The 17,258-nt window shown below is 37.0% G+C and overlaps 1 non-coding gene across 1 annotated transcript; it reads left to right on the top strand.

Moving 5' to 3' along the window:
* Positions 1-796: 796 nt before the first annotated feature.
* On the top strand, positions 797-900 carry LOC112780727 (small nucleolar RNA R71). The gene has a single exon (XR_003191543.1). It is a non-coding gene; the product is annotated as a small nucleolar RNA R71 (small nucleolar RNA).
* The last annotated feature ends 16,358 nt before the right edge of the window (positions 901-17,258 follow it).

Here is a 17,258-nt window from a genome sequence, read left to right as displayed (position 1 = left end):
TTCCCCTTTAGGATTCTTTTCTGTGTCACTAGGGAACACTGCAGTTGACTTGGGGGCCTGTTGAGATAGCTCTCCTACTTGAGACTCCATCCTCTTGAGTTTTTCACCATGGTTCCTTAAGGTAGATCTCACATCATCCCTAAAGCTTTTCAACTCACTTATGTCATGACCCATGTTTGCCAGCATTCCTTCTATCCTGTTTAATTGATCTTGAAATTGTTGGTTCGGATTAGGTTGGGTAGGTTGATTATTTTGGCCATGATATGATGGTTGGGAGTAAGTGTTTTGTGTGGCTTGGTATGATCTTTGGTTGGAGTTTTGATATGTGGACTTGTTATGTTGGTTTTGCTGGTTTCCCCACCCAAAGTTTGGGTGGTTTTTCCAGCCTGGGTTGTAAGTGTTAGAATGTGGATCATATGGTTGTCTTTGTTGATTTCCTACATAATTGGCCTCTTCCCAATCACCTCCTTCAGTGCTTACTTCCTCTTGATCTTGTGTGTGTATTGCAGCCACTTGCTTTGTTTCTAATTTCCTGGTGAGCTCTGCTAGTTGCTTGGCAAACACCTTGTTTTGGGCTAAAATTGTATCAACATGGTTCAGCTCCATGACTCCCTTAGTGTTGTGTCTCTCTGAAGCATAATAGTACTCATTCTCAGCCACTGTCTCAATCACTTCAATGGCTTCTTCCACAGTCTTTTTCCTGTTCAATGAACCTCCTAATGAATGGTCTACAGCCTTCCTTGATTCATAAGAAAGTCCATCATAGAAAATATGCAATTGCACCCAGTCATGGAACATGTCTGGTGGGCATTTCCTTGTCAAATCCTTGAATCTCTCCCATGCCTCGTAGAGAGTTTCACCATCTTGTTGTCTAAAAGTCTGAACCTCAGATCGAAGCCTATTGACCTTTTGTGGGGGGTAGAAACGTGCCAGAAACTTGCTTTCCACCTCATCCCAAGTTGTTAGGCTCCCCCTTGGGAATGATTCCAGCCACTTAGCTGCCTTGTCCCTAAGTGAAAATGGGAATAAGAGTAGTTTATAGGTATCTTCCTGGACTCCATTGGACTTCACAGTGTCGCAAATTCTCAGGAATTTTGTGAGATGTTGGTTTGGATCTTCATTAGCACTCCCACCAAATGAACAATGATCCTCCACAAGTGATATTAGCTATGGTTTGAGTTCAAAATTGTTGGCCTGAATGGGTGGTTTCTGAATGCTGCTACCACAATTCCCAGAGGTTGGGTTTATGTATGAACCAAGAACTCTCCTCTCAGGAATGGCATTGTTTCCATCAGCCCTCTCATGGTTGTGAACTTCTCTATCCATGTTGAGATCTAAAGCTTCCTCAAAATTGTCCTCAGATTCTCCTTCAGATTCCTCTTCTCTCAGTACTCTCTTCCCTCTTGCTTCCCTTCTAAGTCTATGAAGGGTCCTCTCTGGTTCGGTATATGGAGAAGTTGATGTCTCTCCTCTCCTACCTGTCATACAAGAACACAGCACAGGCACCAAACAAGTGAAATACTCTTGGTTAATGGAAGAGTATGGTTAGAGCAGTTGAGGAATTAATTCAAATAGTTAGTGAGTCAGTGAGTTAGTTGCGTGAATTTAAAGGCATAAAGAAAGAAAAAATGTAACAGAGTGCAGGAATTAAAATTCAACAAGTAACTTGAACTGAATTAACAAAGCAAGAAAAATGCTCAATCTAGTTAACTTCCAATTTGAGAATTGTCAATCGAAAACCAATCCCCGGCAACGGCGCCATAAACTTGATGTGCATAAACTTGATATGCTACGATTTAGGAAATTGCACGATCGGCAAAATTCCTTCCGGCAAGTGCACCGGTTATCGTCAAGTAAAAACTCACAATAGAGTGAGGTCGAATCCCACAAGGATTGGTTGAGTGAGCAACTCGGATTAGAAGTATGTTCTAGTTGAACGGAATCAAGATTTAGATGAGAATTGCGGAATGTAAAATTGCATGAATTAAAGAGCGAGAAGCTAAATTGCTGAAATTAAAAGGGATGGGGGTGATTGCATGAATTTAATTGCAGAATGTAAAGAGAAAGTGGTAAATCAGAAATGGGGAGTTCATTGGGTGTTAGGAGATATTGAGATCTCCGAATCAAAACAACTTTTATCCCTTCCTCAACCAATGCATTCATTGAATTTTGCTTGGCAATCTTATATGATTGGATCCCAATCCCTTGGCTCACCAATTCTCTCTAAAAACAAACAAATTCCCAATCCCTTGGTTTAAATGTTCATAAGAAGAGATGATGCTCGATCACTGATTATACCACACAGTTTCATGAACCACAATTTGGTAGGATTACATGTCACAATATCCATCCAAACCCCAATCCAATTCACTGTGAGAAAGCTTCTCTAGCATGAATCCTCCATTCCTTTCCCAAGGTTCTGAAGGATTCCAATTATGGGTAGTTTCTTTCCCAAGACAACTTCCCAATGGAATTAGATCGAGAAGCTTTCTAACAAAATTCAAGAGAAAAGATTGAAGAAGAAGATAAAACTATTATTGATTCATTGAATTACAATAGAGCTCCCTAACCCAATGAAAGGGGTTTAGTGAGTCATAGCTCTGAATTCAATTACAAAACTAAAAGAAAAATGATCCAAAGTTCTCCGTGTAAAAAGTTCCTTGCTAACTTAAATTCTATCCTATTTATACACTTTCTAAATTGAGCTTCTGTTGTGTTTCTTGGGCTTTGAGGCCTTTCCCTGATTTCCTTTTGCTTTGGGTTTATGGTCCATAATCCTGATGAAGCTGTGATCCAATTCTGTAACATTCATTGAGCAAACTTAGTGATAAACAAGTAATGACACAAGACTCAACAATTTGAAGCTCCAGACTCATCAATTCTTCAGGCCCAATCCCATAAACCATGATATTCAATTGGGTTTCATACCATAATACGTTTAAGTTAATGTTTGTGCTCAAATGCTAACTTAAACTTCAATATATTTGGCCCAGAAACCCCTTTCAAAAGGTGGCGTTTAAGTTGAAGTTTAAGTTTCAGTTTAAGGTTAAACTGAAACTTAAACGTGGAAATGGAAGAAAGCAACCCAGGAGTGTGAAATGTCGAACACGTTTAAGCTTCAGTTTAAGGTTAAACTGAAGCTTAAACGTGGAAATGAAGAAAGAAACCCTGGAGGAGCAATTGGGTCGAACACGTTTAAGCTTCAGTTTAAGGTTAAACTGAAGCTTAAACGTGGAAATGAGAAAGCAACCCTGGAGGAGAGAAATAGTCGAACACGTTTAAGCTCCAGTTTAAGGTTAAATTGGAGCTTAAACGTGGAAATGCTCCTGGTGCCTTTCTTACATCTGGCGTTTAACCTCCAGTTTAAGGTTAAACTGGAGGTTAAACGTGGAAATGCTTCCTTGGTGAAATTCTCATTCTGGCGTTTAACCTCCAGTTTAACCTTAAACTGGAGGTTAAACGCCAGTTCCAGCATTTCTTAGCCTTCATGATTCTGGCGTTTAAGCTCCAGTTTAGGCTTAAACCGGAACTTAAACGCCATTTCCAGCATTATATGGTTTGGTAGTTTAAGTTCCAGTTTAAGCTTAAACTGGAACTTAAACTCCACATGTGATATTCAAGCTTCCTTTATTGATTTTGTTGCTTCCTTGCCTAGCCTCTTCTTCCCTGAAATCATCCAAACAATTGCATCAAAGTCTTGCAAAATTTCATGAGAAATCTTCCATTCATAGCATTCAAGTAATATAACTAAAAACTCATGGAATTTGCATCAAAATCATACTGTTTGGATGGTTCATTGCTTTGTTATTCATTTAACCATTCTTGGTTACTTTAAGCTCAAGAAAATGCATAAAACAACTAAAACTAACAGAAAAATGCTAGTGAAACTAGCCTAAGATGCCTTGGCATCAAGAAACCATTAAGCTGGAATAAGCACCAGATGGAGAACCACCACAAGCAACCATGAGAAGCCCAATCATGCCAACTACTACAGACAACAAAGATGCAGAGTCACCAAAACTAGAGCTGAAGACCTTACCACCCAACTTGAAATATGCATATCTGGGTGCTAACAACACTCACCCAATGATCATAAATTCAAGTCTGAGTAAGGAACAAGAAGAAGAGCTTATCCAAGTGCTGAGACAATACAAGAATGCCATAGGCTGGACACTTGCAGATTTAAAAGGGATCAGTCCTTCAATGTGTATGCATAAAATCTTACTTGAAGAAGATGCCAAACCTTCAAGACAACAACAAAGGAGGCTAAACCCAACTATGAATGAAGTGGTTCAGAAAGAAGTGTTGAAATTGTGGCAAGTAGGGGTGATCTACCCCATCTCAGACAGCCCTTGGGTAAGCCCGTTGCAAGTAGTCCCTAAGAAGGGAGGGATCACTGTTGTGACAAATGAGAAGAATGAATTGATACCCACAAGAACAGTGACCGGATGGCGTATGTGCATTGACTACCGGAAACTTAATGAAGCCATCCGGAAGAACCACTTTCCCCTACCTTTCATGGACTAGATGCTTGAAAGATTGGCAGGACATGAGTATTATTGCTTCCTGGATGGGTATTCGGGCTACAATCAAATTGTTGTAGACCCCAAGGATCAGGAAAAAAACTTCATTTACTTGTCCATATGGTGTCTTTGCTTATAGGAGAATGCCCTTTGGATTGTGCAATGCACCTGCAATATTCCAAAGGTGCATGCTTTCCATTTTTTCAGACATGATTGAGAAGTTCATAGAAGTATTCATGGACGACTTCTTTGTATTTGGGAACTCATATTCTGATTGCCTATACCATCTTGCTCTTGTGCTAAAAAGGTGTCAAGAAACCAACCTAGTTTTAAATTGGGAGAAGTGTCATTTTATGGTGACTGAAGGGGTGGTTCTTGGTCACAAGATTTCAAAAGATGGCATAGAAGTAGACAAGGCAAAAGTGGAAGTAATTGAAAAATTACCTCCACCTTGCAATGTCAAAGCAATCAGAAGTTTTTTTGGGACACGCTGGGTTCTATAGGAGGTTCATCAAAGATTTTTCAAAGATTGCAAAACCCCTTAGCAACCTACTTGTCTCAAATACTCCCTTTGTTTTTGATAGAGAGTGCATGGTAGCCTTTGATGAACTTAAAAAGAAACTCTCATCTGCACCTATTATAGCACCACCAAGATGGGATCTTCCCTTTGAACTAATGTGTGATGCATCTGATTTTGCTGTTGGTGCTGTTCTAGGATAGAAAAAAGACAAGCTAGTACATGTTATTTACTATGCTAGCAAGGTTCTTAATGAGAATCAAAGGAACTATACCACCACGGAGAAAGAACTTTTAGCCATAGTTTTTGCTTTTGATAAGTTTAGATCATATCTTATTTTGCTCAAAAGTAATTGTGTTCACTGATCATGCAGCACTCAAATACTTGCTTACCAAACAAGAGTCTAAGCCCAGACTAATAAGGTGGATTCTAATGCTCCAAGAATTTGATATTGAGATTAAAGATAGGAGCGGAGCAAAGAACAAGGTAGCTGACCACCTCTCAAGGATCTCACAAGAAGAAGAAATGCAGCAAGTAGCAGTAAATGAAAGCTTTCCTGATGAACAATTGATGATGATTCGAGTAGCCCCTTGATTTGCAGACATAGCTAACTTCAAAGCTATTGGGGAGCTACCATCTAACATCAATAAGCACGTAAGGAGGAAGCTAATCAAGGATGCCAAACACTACATCTGGGATGACCCCTATTTGTTCAAAAAGTGTGCTGATGGAATCTTAAGAATGTGTATATCCCATGAAGAAGGGCAGGAAGTGTTAAGGAAGTGTTATGGTAGTGCCATGGATCCGCATATGGAGGTCACTTCAGTGGAGAAAGAACAGCAGCAAAAGTGCTTCAATCCAAATTTTACTGGCCAACAATGTTTAAGGATGCCAAGGAAATGGTGTCAAGGTGTAATGAATGCCAAAGAGCTGGTAATCTAACCAAGAGAAATGAGATGCCACAGTAATACATACTAGAGCTGGAGCTATTTGATGTATGGGGATTGATTTCATGGGACCCTTCCCAACCTCCTACTCAAATAGCTACATATTGGTGGTTGTTGATTATGTCTCAAGATGGGTAAAAGCCATAGCCACTGCAACAAAACACTACTTGGGAGGCTCCTTAGAGGAGCAGAGAGTGAGCTACAAGCTCAGCTGAAGATGAAGGAATGTCAAGCTAATGACAATAAAGAAGCGCTAGTTGGGAGGCACCCCAACACTTTATCCTTTTTTATTTAATTTCTTTTCTTAGAAGTAGTTAAAATCTATTGCTTTAGATAGTTTAATTTTCAGTCTCACATTTGTGTTACATTACCATATTAGGATTAGTTTACAATTGTAGATTAGAAAGTTTGATATTAGCTTTAGTGGCTAGATTTTCTTTACACTCTTTTATTTCTTTCTATTCTGGAATTGCAACTTGGTGAAGGCATAAATCATGATGAGTGAATAGGTTGAGAACTAGCTAAATTGTTAAGTTTGGTGTGGCCTCTCACCCACTTAATCTAGGCTTACAAATAATTAATAGCCTGATTTTGGAGAGTAAGCCCAGAGATTAAGTTTGGTGTGGCCACCACCAAGAATCACCTAGCAGCCCAAGTCACCTAATTCAAAAGCACTTAATATTTTGGGTAAGAACATGAACGTGGTTTAATGAGTTCAGAGGAATTGGAATCAAAAGAAAATAAAAAGATTGATGTTACTCAATTCTTATGAACACATTAAATACACAATGATGGAACCAATTTATTAAGATGGCAAAGAATTAAGTTTGGTGTCCCAAGAGACACCCATCAGTTGCAATCCAAATCACTCTTGATGAGAAGGAATATGAAGGGGTTCTTTTGTCATTACTAATTGGTTCAGTTTCAATTTCAGGAGAGAAGATGGGGCCCACATGGTAAACAACTCACAAAACAAGGAAGTCAAAGTGTACTTACACTTTGGAACTCAACGCATGCAGAAGACACTATGAGAAAAGAGTTGGCGCCTCTTCCCACGCTAGGCGGCACTCCCCAAGTGGGAAAATATTTAACCCTTTTTATTTCCTACCTTTTGAACCACACCATTCACCCATTATAAAAGCCTCACCTCCACATCTCCTGTCCCACTTCAACAAACCCCAATCACACACGAAGCGCATACACCCCTCACCTTCCTTTCTCTTTTCATCTTTTACCATCTCTTTCCCTACTTTCTTCTTTCTCTTGATTGGGACAATCAAGTCCTAAGTTTGGTGTTGGAGCAAAACCTTATTTTGCTTGCTCTTCCTTGCAACCCATATTTTTTTTCACAACTTCAAACACACTCTCTCAACCTAATGGCACCACCAAAAAGCTCAGCCTCAAAGAAAAGAAAAACCAAAGAACCAACCTCTGGATCCTCAAGCTCCTTCAATGACTACAAGTTCCTCTCCGCATTCAACCAAAATCAATTCTATGGTTGGGTGAGTGAGAGGGAAATCATTCCAGAAGTTAGGTTTCAACTAGGGAGGAATGAGCATATTGAAATCAACATTGAGATCAACAATAGGGGTTGGTCACTTCTATGCAACCCACCAAGAAAAGTGGTAGAGAGCTTGGTGAGGGAATTCTATGTTAACGTAGTGCCTCAACCAAGGCAATACTATGGCTACATTAGCTATGTAAGGGGGAAGTCCATTGACTACAGCTCCTCTAGCATAGAAAGAATGCTAATGGTGAAGAGGACAAGCTCCACTCGGAGATATGAAGAAAGAATGAAGCAGCAAGACCCTGGGTTTGATGAGATCCTGAATGAAATTTATGTGCTGAATGTGCGTTGGATAAATGATAAGGATGGGATACCCAACCAATTGAGGATAAGAGATTTGAACTCCCAAGCTAGAGGGTGGTTAGAATTTGTGAGGAGGTCCCTAATCCCTACATCCAATACTTCAGAGGTGACCAAGAAGAGAGCTGTGCTCATCTACAGCATCATGCGAAGAGAGAATATCAACGTGGGGGAGATGATTGCCAACAACATCAACAAAGTGCTGAAAAGCACCAGTGATAACACAAGATTGCATTCCCCAGCATTATACAGAGGCTATGTGATGAGGCTGGAGTTGAAAAGATCATTGATGAAGTGCTTGTAAAGCAAGACAAGTTCATAACTGCCAAAAAGACGGCCAAGGTGGTGGCTGTTCACCCACTCAACAGAGCCAGAGAACGAAGAGCTCATGCTCATGAACCACAACAACAACAAGAAGAGGAAGAGGCAGAAGAGCAACCTCAATTCCTGGCACTTCAACCACCACCACACTACCAATATCAGTAATTTTCAAAGGGATTCAACTGGGAACAATTGCAAGGAGATGTACACCAAATGAAGGGAGACCTACACCACTTGAGGGAAGATGTCAACCAACTCAAGGAGACTCAGCAACAACAATGGAGCCAAGTCAACCAGAATATTCAACAACTCCAAGGGGGTTTTGAGAACCTCAAGGAGTAGCAAGAACAATTTGACTGGAGAGAGGTGCGAAGTGCACTGGACAAAATAGTAGAGCGCGACAATTACAACAAATGGAGAGTCTTGCTGAATTCAGACACCTTTATGAAGCAAGGACTGTAGTCAGAGGGGAATATGATTGCTATGCACAAACAAAGTTGAGCTACCTGTGTAATGCAGTAGCTAACATGAACCCCAATTACCCCCCTATATGCAGAAATTGGAGGAACTCAGCTCAAGGCAAGAAGAAATAGCATACCAACACAAGGAGAATGTAAAATCTTACATGAGGAGGCTAGGATTTTGGAAGCCCAAGGATGCCAAAGCACAAGAAGGTTCCTCCAAGCCAGATGAAGGTGGCTCATCCCCTTCCAAGAAGAATGACAAAGGAAAGGGGCCAATGAACTAAAGATGAAGCTGCTCAAGGTTGTTGAGTCCCATGGTTGACACTTTCTAATTTCTGAAATCTTGTTTAAGCTTTTGCTTTATTTACTTTTTGAATAAATGATCATGCTAGGATAGTTTATGTTTTATGCCTAATTTTAATTCCTGTTTGAAGTCTTTATGAGTTTTTTTTACAAGAAAGAAAATGGCATGTATTTCAAGTCTTCATTTCAACATAAATAAAAGTAGAGCTTGTCTCCATAAGAGTTACTGTGAGTTGTGCAAAACAATAAGAGACAAAGGCTAAGATAGATCATCAAATAAACTAAGAAATAAGAAACTAAGTGTAGAACCTTGGATGAACTAAAAATAAAACGAGTCATGGAAGAGCAACTAGTCCTATAAGGTATAACAAGGGAAGGTTAAGGGGTGTTCCTTGAATATCCATAGAACCAAGAGGTAGTAAGCAATAAAGGCCCAAGGCTCTGAGCATCAACTACTGGGATAGAAAAAGAAACATTAAAAAGCTCAAAAAGAATTAAAGATCTTAGTAAATGCTTGTGGTGAAGATGTGTCAAGAAGAGACCTGGGCAAGTAAATTCTTAGGGGTGTCTCAACACCTAGTACCCTAAAACCAACTGGTTTGGGAGTGCTAATTGAAAGTCAAATTAAAGGGTTGTCTTGAGACAAAACACTTAGAGTCGTGGTCAAGAAGACAAAACAACCCTTGCTACTTCAAGGTGACAATCAATAGAAAGGACCCCTAAAGCCTATACCTGAAAGAACCCTCAAGGATCCAAGAGCTTTTCATGACATTAAAACATTCATACATGTGTTGAACACTTAGTTTTACTCTTATTTGTATTGCAATCATTCAAAGCCAAGGCCTCAAGTTATAAAGGCTTACTCACATTGATTTGCTTGGGACAAGCAAAGCTTAAGCTTGGTGTTGTAATGACTTGCATCATCTACCCTTCTTTCTTGCATAAAAAAGACCATAAAAGAGCATAAATCTCATTTGATCAGTACAATTCATGCATTATTTGATGAATATTATGGTACACTACTTTGAGATGAGTTGTGCTGAATTTCAGGTGAAAAAGGCATCAAAAATGGGAAGAAGACAAACAAGAAGCTGGGTGTGTAAAACTGGCGTGCCACTTGGGAGCAAACGCCACAAAAATGCACTGGCATGGCACGCCAGGAGCTGGGTGTGGCACGCCAATACTAAAGTCCAGAGAAGAAGTCCAAGCATGCATGTGGGCGTGGCACGCCAGAGACTGGGCATGGCACGCTAATACAAAATTCCAGAAAGCAACAATGGAGGAAATGAAAGGGGCGTGGCACGCCAGGTTGGGCGTGGCACGCCAGGTTGGGCGTGGCACGCTTGACCCATCAACTACTATGGGCGTGCCACTTGAGCAAAGGGGCGTGGCACGCCAACTCACCATTCCAAGAAGAACCTCCACTATGGCGTGCCACTTGGTATCGAAGGCGTGGCACGCTAGCTCCAAGAAGTCACTTGGGTGTGCCACTTGAGAACCCAGGTGGGGCACGCCAAGCTTGAAGAGTTCACAAATCCATGGGCGTGCCACTTGAACAGCATGGCGTGGCACGCTGGTACAATAATCCAGAGAAGGAGCTGAAGGCAATTGAAGACTGAGCGTGCCACTTGAAGTCGAAGGCGTGGCACGCCAACCTCTCAACCTCACTTAGGTGTGCCACTTGAGCAATCAAGCGTAGCACGCCAATGCATAAAGATAACAAAAGCAAGGACTGGGCGTGCCACTTGAGCAACCAGGCGTGGCACGCCAATGCATAAAAATAACAAAAGCAAGGACTGAGTGTGCCACTTGGTATCGAAGGCGTGGCACACTAACCCAAGCATGTCACTATGGCGTGCCACTTGAAGGCTGAGGCGTGGCATGCCAACTACTGGAACCAAGACAAGATCATGGGCGTGGCACGCTGGTATAAGTTTTCAAAGAGGATGAAAGAGGCCAATTACATAGGGCGTGCCACTTGGTATTGAAGGCGTGGCACGCCACTCACTATTCTTCACTTAGGCGTGCCACTTGAGCAACCAGGCGTGGCACGCCAGTGTCATTCAGAGAGCAAAGAAGCATTGGGGCGTGCCACTTGAGTTCGTGGCGTGGCACGCCAAACAGAGGAACCACTCACTCATAAAGGGGCGTGGCACGCCAGACCCTGGGCGTGCCACGCTTGTTCAACTTTCCAGAGGAGCATTAGCCAAGCATAAAGCAAGGGCGTGGCACGCCAGTTCAAGTTTCCAGAGGCAAAGAAAAGTGGAAAAAGGCAAAGGGCGTGCCACTTGAGTTCGAAGGCGTGGCACGCCAAGGTTGATAGAGAGATGAGCGTGCCACTTGAAGGATTGGGCGTGGCACGCCAAGCTAGAATTGAAGGGCACGTGACACGCCAGTGAAGCGCCAGCCACACGCCAGCTGGGAAGTCACGCTTATTGAGTGTTTTCTTTTCCCTCCAAAATATAATTTTCCTTTTTCACTTTTGTAATTCTTTTATTTTACTAGGAGTAGTATAAATACCCCAAGGAGTACTGAAGAAGGGGGTTAAGCAGTCAGTTTTAGATCCACTTTTACACTTCACTTTTGAGTACTTTTTGAGCTATGAGTAGCTAACTTCCCTCTCATTGAGAAAGGGAGCTCTGTTGTACTTGATGGATTGATAATAGTGAAATTTTTCTTCTCTTCATCTTCTCTTTGATTTGCTAGAAGGAATTTCGTTCTTAATGCTTAATGTTCAATTATCTTGGGAAAGATATTGAATGCAATTGGGTTTCATGGGAACCTTGGGAAAGGAAACATGAAACCATGCTTGAAATCCCTTCTCGCACTTGAGTAGAATATGGGTTTTGGTGTTTGGATATGTGACATATAATCCTCCCTCTACTTGGACCTATAATGGTGTGTGGTATAATCAGGGACCAAGCATATCTCTCTTCATGAGCAATTTGACCAAGGAATTGGCTATTGATCAAGATCTAAGAGATTGAGTCACCAAGGGATTGGGGCTCAATCAATCATGATTGCCAAGAGGTCAATGAGTTGCATGATTGAAGAGGATATAAGCTAGATTTGATCCAAAGAGATAACATCTCCCAATCTCAATGAATTTCCCCATTCTTATCTATCCATTTCTTTATAGCCTAATTTTACATTCAGCAATTCCCCATTCCCATTTACATTCAAGTCATTTATGATTCTGTACTTTACATTCTGCCATTTCTATTTCTGCACTTTATTGCTTTCCTTTATATTCTAGTCATTTACATTTATGTCATTTACAATTCTGCACTTCACAATCTTACTGATCCGCTTGACTAATTCATCAATTAATTAAAACTGCTCGAATTTGTCAATCTCTGTGGATACGATCCTACTCCACTGTGGGTTATTACTTGACGATAATTTTGGTACACTTGCCAAAAGAACTAATTCACCAATTTTTGAATGGGGTGTGAATTGGACTCATCATCATTTATATTAGTAACTTATATATATTTAATCCTACATATATTATTACTTGTGTTTTAATATATCTAGTTTTCATAATTATTCGTTTAAGATATTTATAACTTGAATCACTGACTCATCAGCTTTATAACTTGACACCTAATTCAACCGTGACACATAATCACCATTTGTCATTTGAATATCAATTAATCATCATCTAATCTCATCTTCACCGAACCATTTTGGAAGAAAAAGAAAGAAAGAAGTTGAGAGAGAAGAAAAAACTGTGAAACCTCGTGAACTTCCAACCTCGATTTCTTGATATCCGTAACTCTAATAAAAAATCTAAACTGATTAAGATGTTTACATCTTCCTCCTCTTCACGTTGATGGCACTTTTGTTCAGGAGAAATCAACAGTGAAGTTTTTCTCCCTCTATGGTGGTTTGACCGAGTTGAAACATTAGAAGGAATAGCTGATTTTTGATATTTTCTTTTTCAATTTCTCGTTCATAAGCTTTCTCTAAAATTTTGGTTGTTGTAATTCTTGTACGAAGGTAGGATTTGGTAAATTTGTATGAATTAAGTGTGATTTTGATAAGTGAACATTAATTTGTTGATTGTTGTTTGAAGTTTAATTGAATTTATGTTGAATTTTATTGATATATATTATTGTTTTCTTGAGATTATGGTTCAGCCAATTAGCACAACCCCAAACCGTGAGTATTGTTTATGAATTTGGGGTTGGTATGATGCGAAATATTAATAGAAATTGATAAGGTTTGATAACCGAGTGATTAAATTAAAAGTTGTGAAAAATCAGTAATCGTAAAGTTCAAAAACAGATTAAAAATCAAATATATATTTTGAAAGATCACAAGAGAGGGTTTCGATTTTGAGGAGGAGTATTTGTCACCAACACTAAATTATTTTCGAGAATGAAAATGTATACTAGGGGTTCACTAATTCAATAATTCACAAAAGCTTAGTGATTTTTTACCTTATCCATTGATGATTACAGTGAAATCCAACAATTACCCAATGCTAGAGTAAATCTAAACCATCAAAATCATGAAAATCTCTCAATACCTAAACCAAATTTGCACAAATGAAGAAAATAGAAAACTGGGCAAGAAATTCAGAGATTCTTACCACTTTTTTTGGATTGGATTGTAGAGCTCGGCGAGATGAACGTGTGGCCGCAAACGGTGCGGCGATCGGAGCTCCAGATTAAAAATTATGGAAGATTGAAGTTGAAAGTGGATAAGAGTTTTAGGTTTTCATTCCTTCCTTCCCTTTCTCACCGTGGAACCCTCACTCTCTCAATGAAATCAGAAATATTTGGGGCTTGCTAAGTATGGGGAAAAGTTTTAATGGTTGGGTTTGGGCTCAACATGGATCTGATTCAACTGGTTCAGTCCGTTGACTCAACTTTAGGCCAAAATATTTAAAATTAGTGTTTTAATTCGTATTCTAAATATTTTTACTTCTCCAAACTGTAATATTTAATTTCTTAATCTTTTTACCTCATAATTAATTTATTAGTTAATTAACACTGCGCCGTCCCACTCCCCAATCACTCCAGAAGGGTAGAACTCGCAAGTCCCAATCTCCCATAGTGTCACAACCATACCCCTCGTCGTTCCTGCTCAGTGTTCATCATGTCGTCACCCATTGCCGCCTTATTGTCTCTGATTGCGGCGTTCTTTCCCCTTTTCACCACTGCATGACTATGTCCTTGTATGTTGTAATAATATTTCCTGATTTTTTTTTAATTTTCATTAGAATTTTTATATAAATGAACATTTAGGAAGATGGAAAATGGAGCCTCGCGAAAAATGGAGATGAAAGACAATATTTCTTTACAACGGAGATTGGAGCAGGAACAAAGAGCAAATCTAGGGACGGAGATGGGAAGCGGGAAGATATCCCCGGCCCTTGCCCTGCCCTATTGCCATCTTTTAGGCTGCGTTTTGTTTACAGAGACAGGACACTAAAACAAGGACATAAAAATACAAAATCGTGTTTGACAGAATAGACATGGATAGGGACAATGTGTCCAGAAATATTGAATTAATGTATTTTGTGTCTATTCTGATAGAAAGGATATGGAGATACTAACAAAAAATACAACTTATTTTTTCTTTTATTATTCTTGTTAATTTTTATAATTATATTTTTTGTCTCAAATTTTTTAAATAAAAAATAAAAATAAATTACATTTTTATAATTTATTTTAATTTATAATAAAAAACACAAAATTTTATATTTTTATATTTTTGTTCTTTATGTCTTATTTTTAGTAGAAAAAGTATAGGGGATCAGTAAATTTTGAGGTTTTTAGCCATCAATTAACCATCAATAATGTTTTTAATGGTATGAGATTGTATCTAATGATATAAAATCATTCAATTTTTTTTTTTTATGGTTAAGTACTGACCAGAATTTAACAAAAGTGATGGTCATAGCATTCCTCTTTTTAGTATTCTGTATTTCTATTATAAATGAAAGGAAATTTGTTTGTTGACAACCAATCAATTCCACACGCACCATGCACAAAATCAGAGAACCAGTCAACTTGCACCTAAACTTGCTATTTATCTATTGGTCAAACATTAAAATAATAAAAAAAAATCCAAAATCAAAACAAACAGGAAGTCGAAGACATACAATGCTCAAATTTTTTTTTGTTTTTTGTTTTTTGTTTTTTGTTTTTAAAGGAAATAGGTTACAGTAGAACATAAAAGAAAGACATATAAAACTAAAATTCAAATTTAAACCTTCAAAATATATAGTGTTCGATTATAATAGCTTTCACTTTTTCTTAATTACAACAAGAACAATTGAAATTTTTGTTATGAAAATCTGTCTGTCCATCAATATAATTAGTACACATATGTATAAACATTTACTTATCAAATCATTAAAAAAAAAAAAAAGTAACAATGAAATGAAAAAATAAGTAACCACAAAATAAAAAGAGGAGCTCGATAAATTAAACTTGGAACCGTAGCTTGTACTTCACTCCTATGGAAAGTATGATGATAATTTCCATATTGTAATTTGTAGGAAAAATCAATGAAGTGGGATTGAAATAATGACAAAAGATATGGCATTATCTATTTGTTTAGCACACAAGCATATAAAAAATGAAGAATAAGAAAGAAGAATGGGTCTAACTTTAAGTTTATCATATTGAAAATTAGGATCATATAATTAGAGCCAAGCTCAGTCTCTTTGCTATAGGTTGTATATTTTCAACTCATATGGATTAAGAAAATAAAATAGAAAATTGATCAAGTTAAATAAAAGCTTAGCTTTAAATATATATGTGTAATATATTTGGAAAGCAGAATCAAGTCAATGACAATGAATGTATTTCCCTTTTGACCGAGTTATCAACATTTTAAATCTTAAGATGCTAGTATTTAGAGTCAATTAAACTTTCACTGACTTAATTAGTTTTAGAAATCCACTTAGATTAGTTTAACGTTGGTTTATTATGGTGGTGAAAAATAAGGGAAACTTGTTATGAATTAGAATCTTGTATAAATTAAAACTACATATAAAACCTTATTTACCTTTTCTTTTTGACATAGAGATAAAAACGAAAGATATATTTTCATAATGTGGCTATTTTTATAAATATATTTTTTTTTGTAAAGATTATATTCTGAATTTTTAGATGATTAAATCAAATATGTTTAATTAAATATATCAAATTATTTAACTGTATGCAATATAATTTTTACATAAAGATATCTTTATAAAAATAACTATCTTTTTATAAATTATAATTATATTTTCTTCTATCACCTAGATTAAGAAAAACTTCTTTACCTTTTTTGTTTTTATTCTTTAATTCTAGCCTTCTTTAATTCACTAATATTCTAAGAATATTTAACATTCTTCCACTAGTATATATTATTCTTATTCTTATCAACAAAAGTATTATAAAAAATGTTATTTATATATTAAAATTAACTATTAAAATTAGTCACTAATGTATTTATGTATAAATACATATATTATTTAATTTATTTTTAATGTGTATTTATATTTTAATATATATTTTATACTAATGTGGTTGATTTTGGTAGCTGATTTAAGTGTACACTTAATATAATTGAAATATTAAATATAGAAAAATCTATAATTTTGATATCTGAAATAATAAATGATACCGTTCTTTTCTAAAATAACTTTCCATGTTTAAACTCTAGCTTTGCAAGAAGCTAAGAATTGTCTGTGATTATGCCTCTTTACATCAGATTAATATAATTGATAGTTCCTTAAATTTAATATTTTTTCGCAGCTATAGGTATACTCCTTAATTGAAGAATTAGACTCTAATTTGACTTTTGTTTTAATTTTTAATATTTTTACTTTTTAGATTTTGTAAAATAATAAAAAATATTAAAAGTAAATACAACAATAAAAATAAAAACCAACCAAGTCATTAATTACGGTTGTGGATTGCAAAATAAAAAATAAAAAATAAAAAGTATTTATTTATTTCAAGTAAAAAATTAATTTTGGTATATTTTAAGTAAAACAATATTTTTTATAAATTATATATAATAAAAATATGAATCCAATTTTAATATATTGACATAAAATTATTTTACACGTGCATTCAATCATATAATGTCACCTTAGCAAAAATAATTAATTTTTAAATTGATCGCGTGCATAATAATCAAAAGAACAATTATGATTACACGATTTTATAAAATATTTTACAACGTTAATGTATCAAAATTAAATTCTAAAAATATTTTTAAAAAATTGGCCACGAAACTTTCTGGTATTTCTATTATAAAAGTTAAAACTCCTTCAAATATATAAAAATTAAATTCTTTAACGAAACC

This window comes from Arachis hypogaea, chromosome 19 (genome assembly GCF_003086295.3).
Source record: "Arachis hypogaea cultivar Tifrunner chromosome 19, arahy.Tifrunner.gnm2.J5K5, whole genome shotgun sequence".
Taxonomy (NCBI): Eukaryota; Viridiplantae; Streptophyta; class Magnoliopsida; order Fabales; family Fabaceae; genus Arachis; species Arachis hypogaea.
Note: the sequence above shows the minus strand (reverse complement) of the source record. Positions and strands in the feature narration are given on the sequence as shown.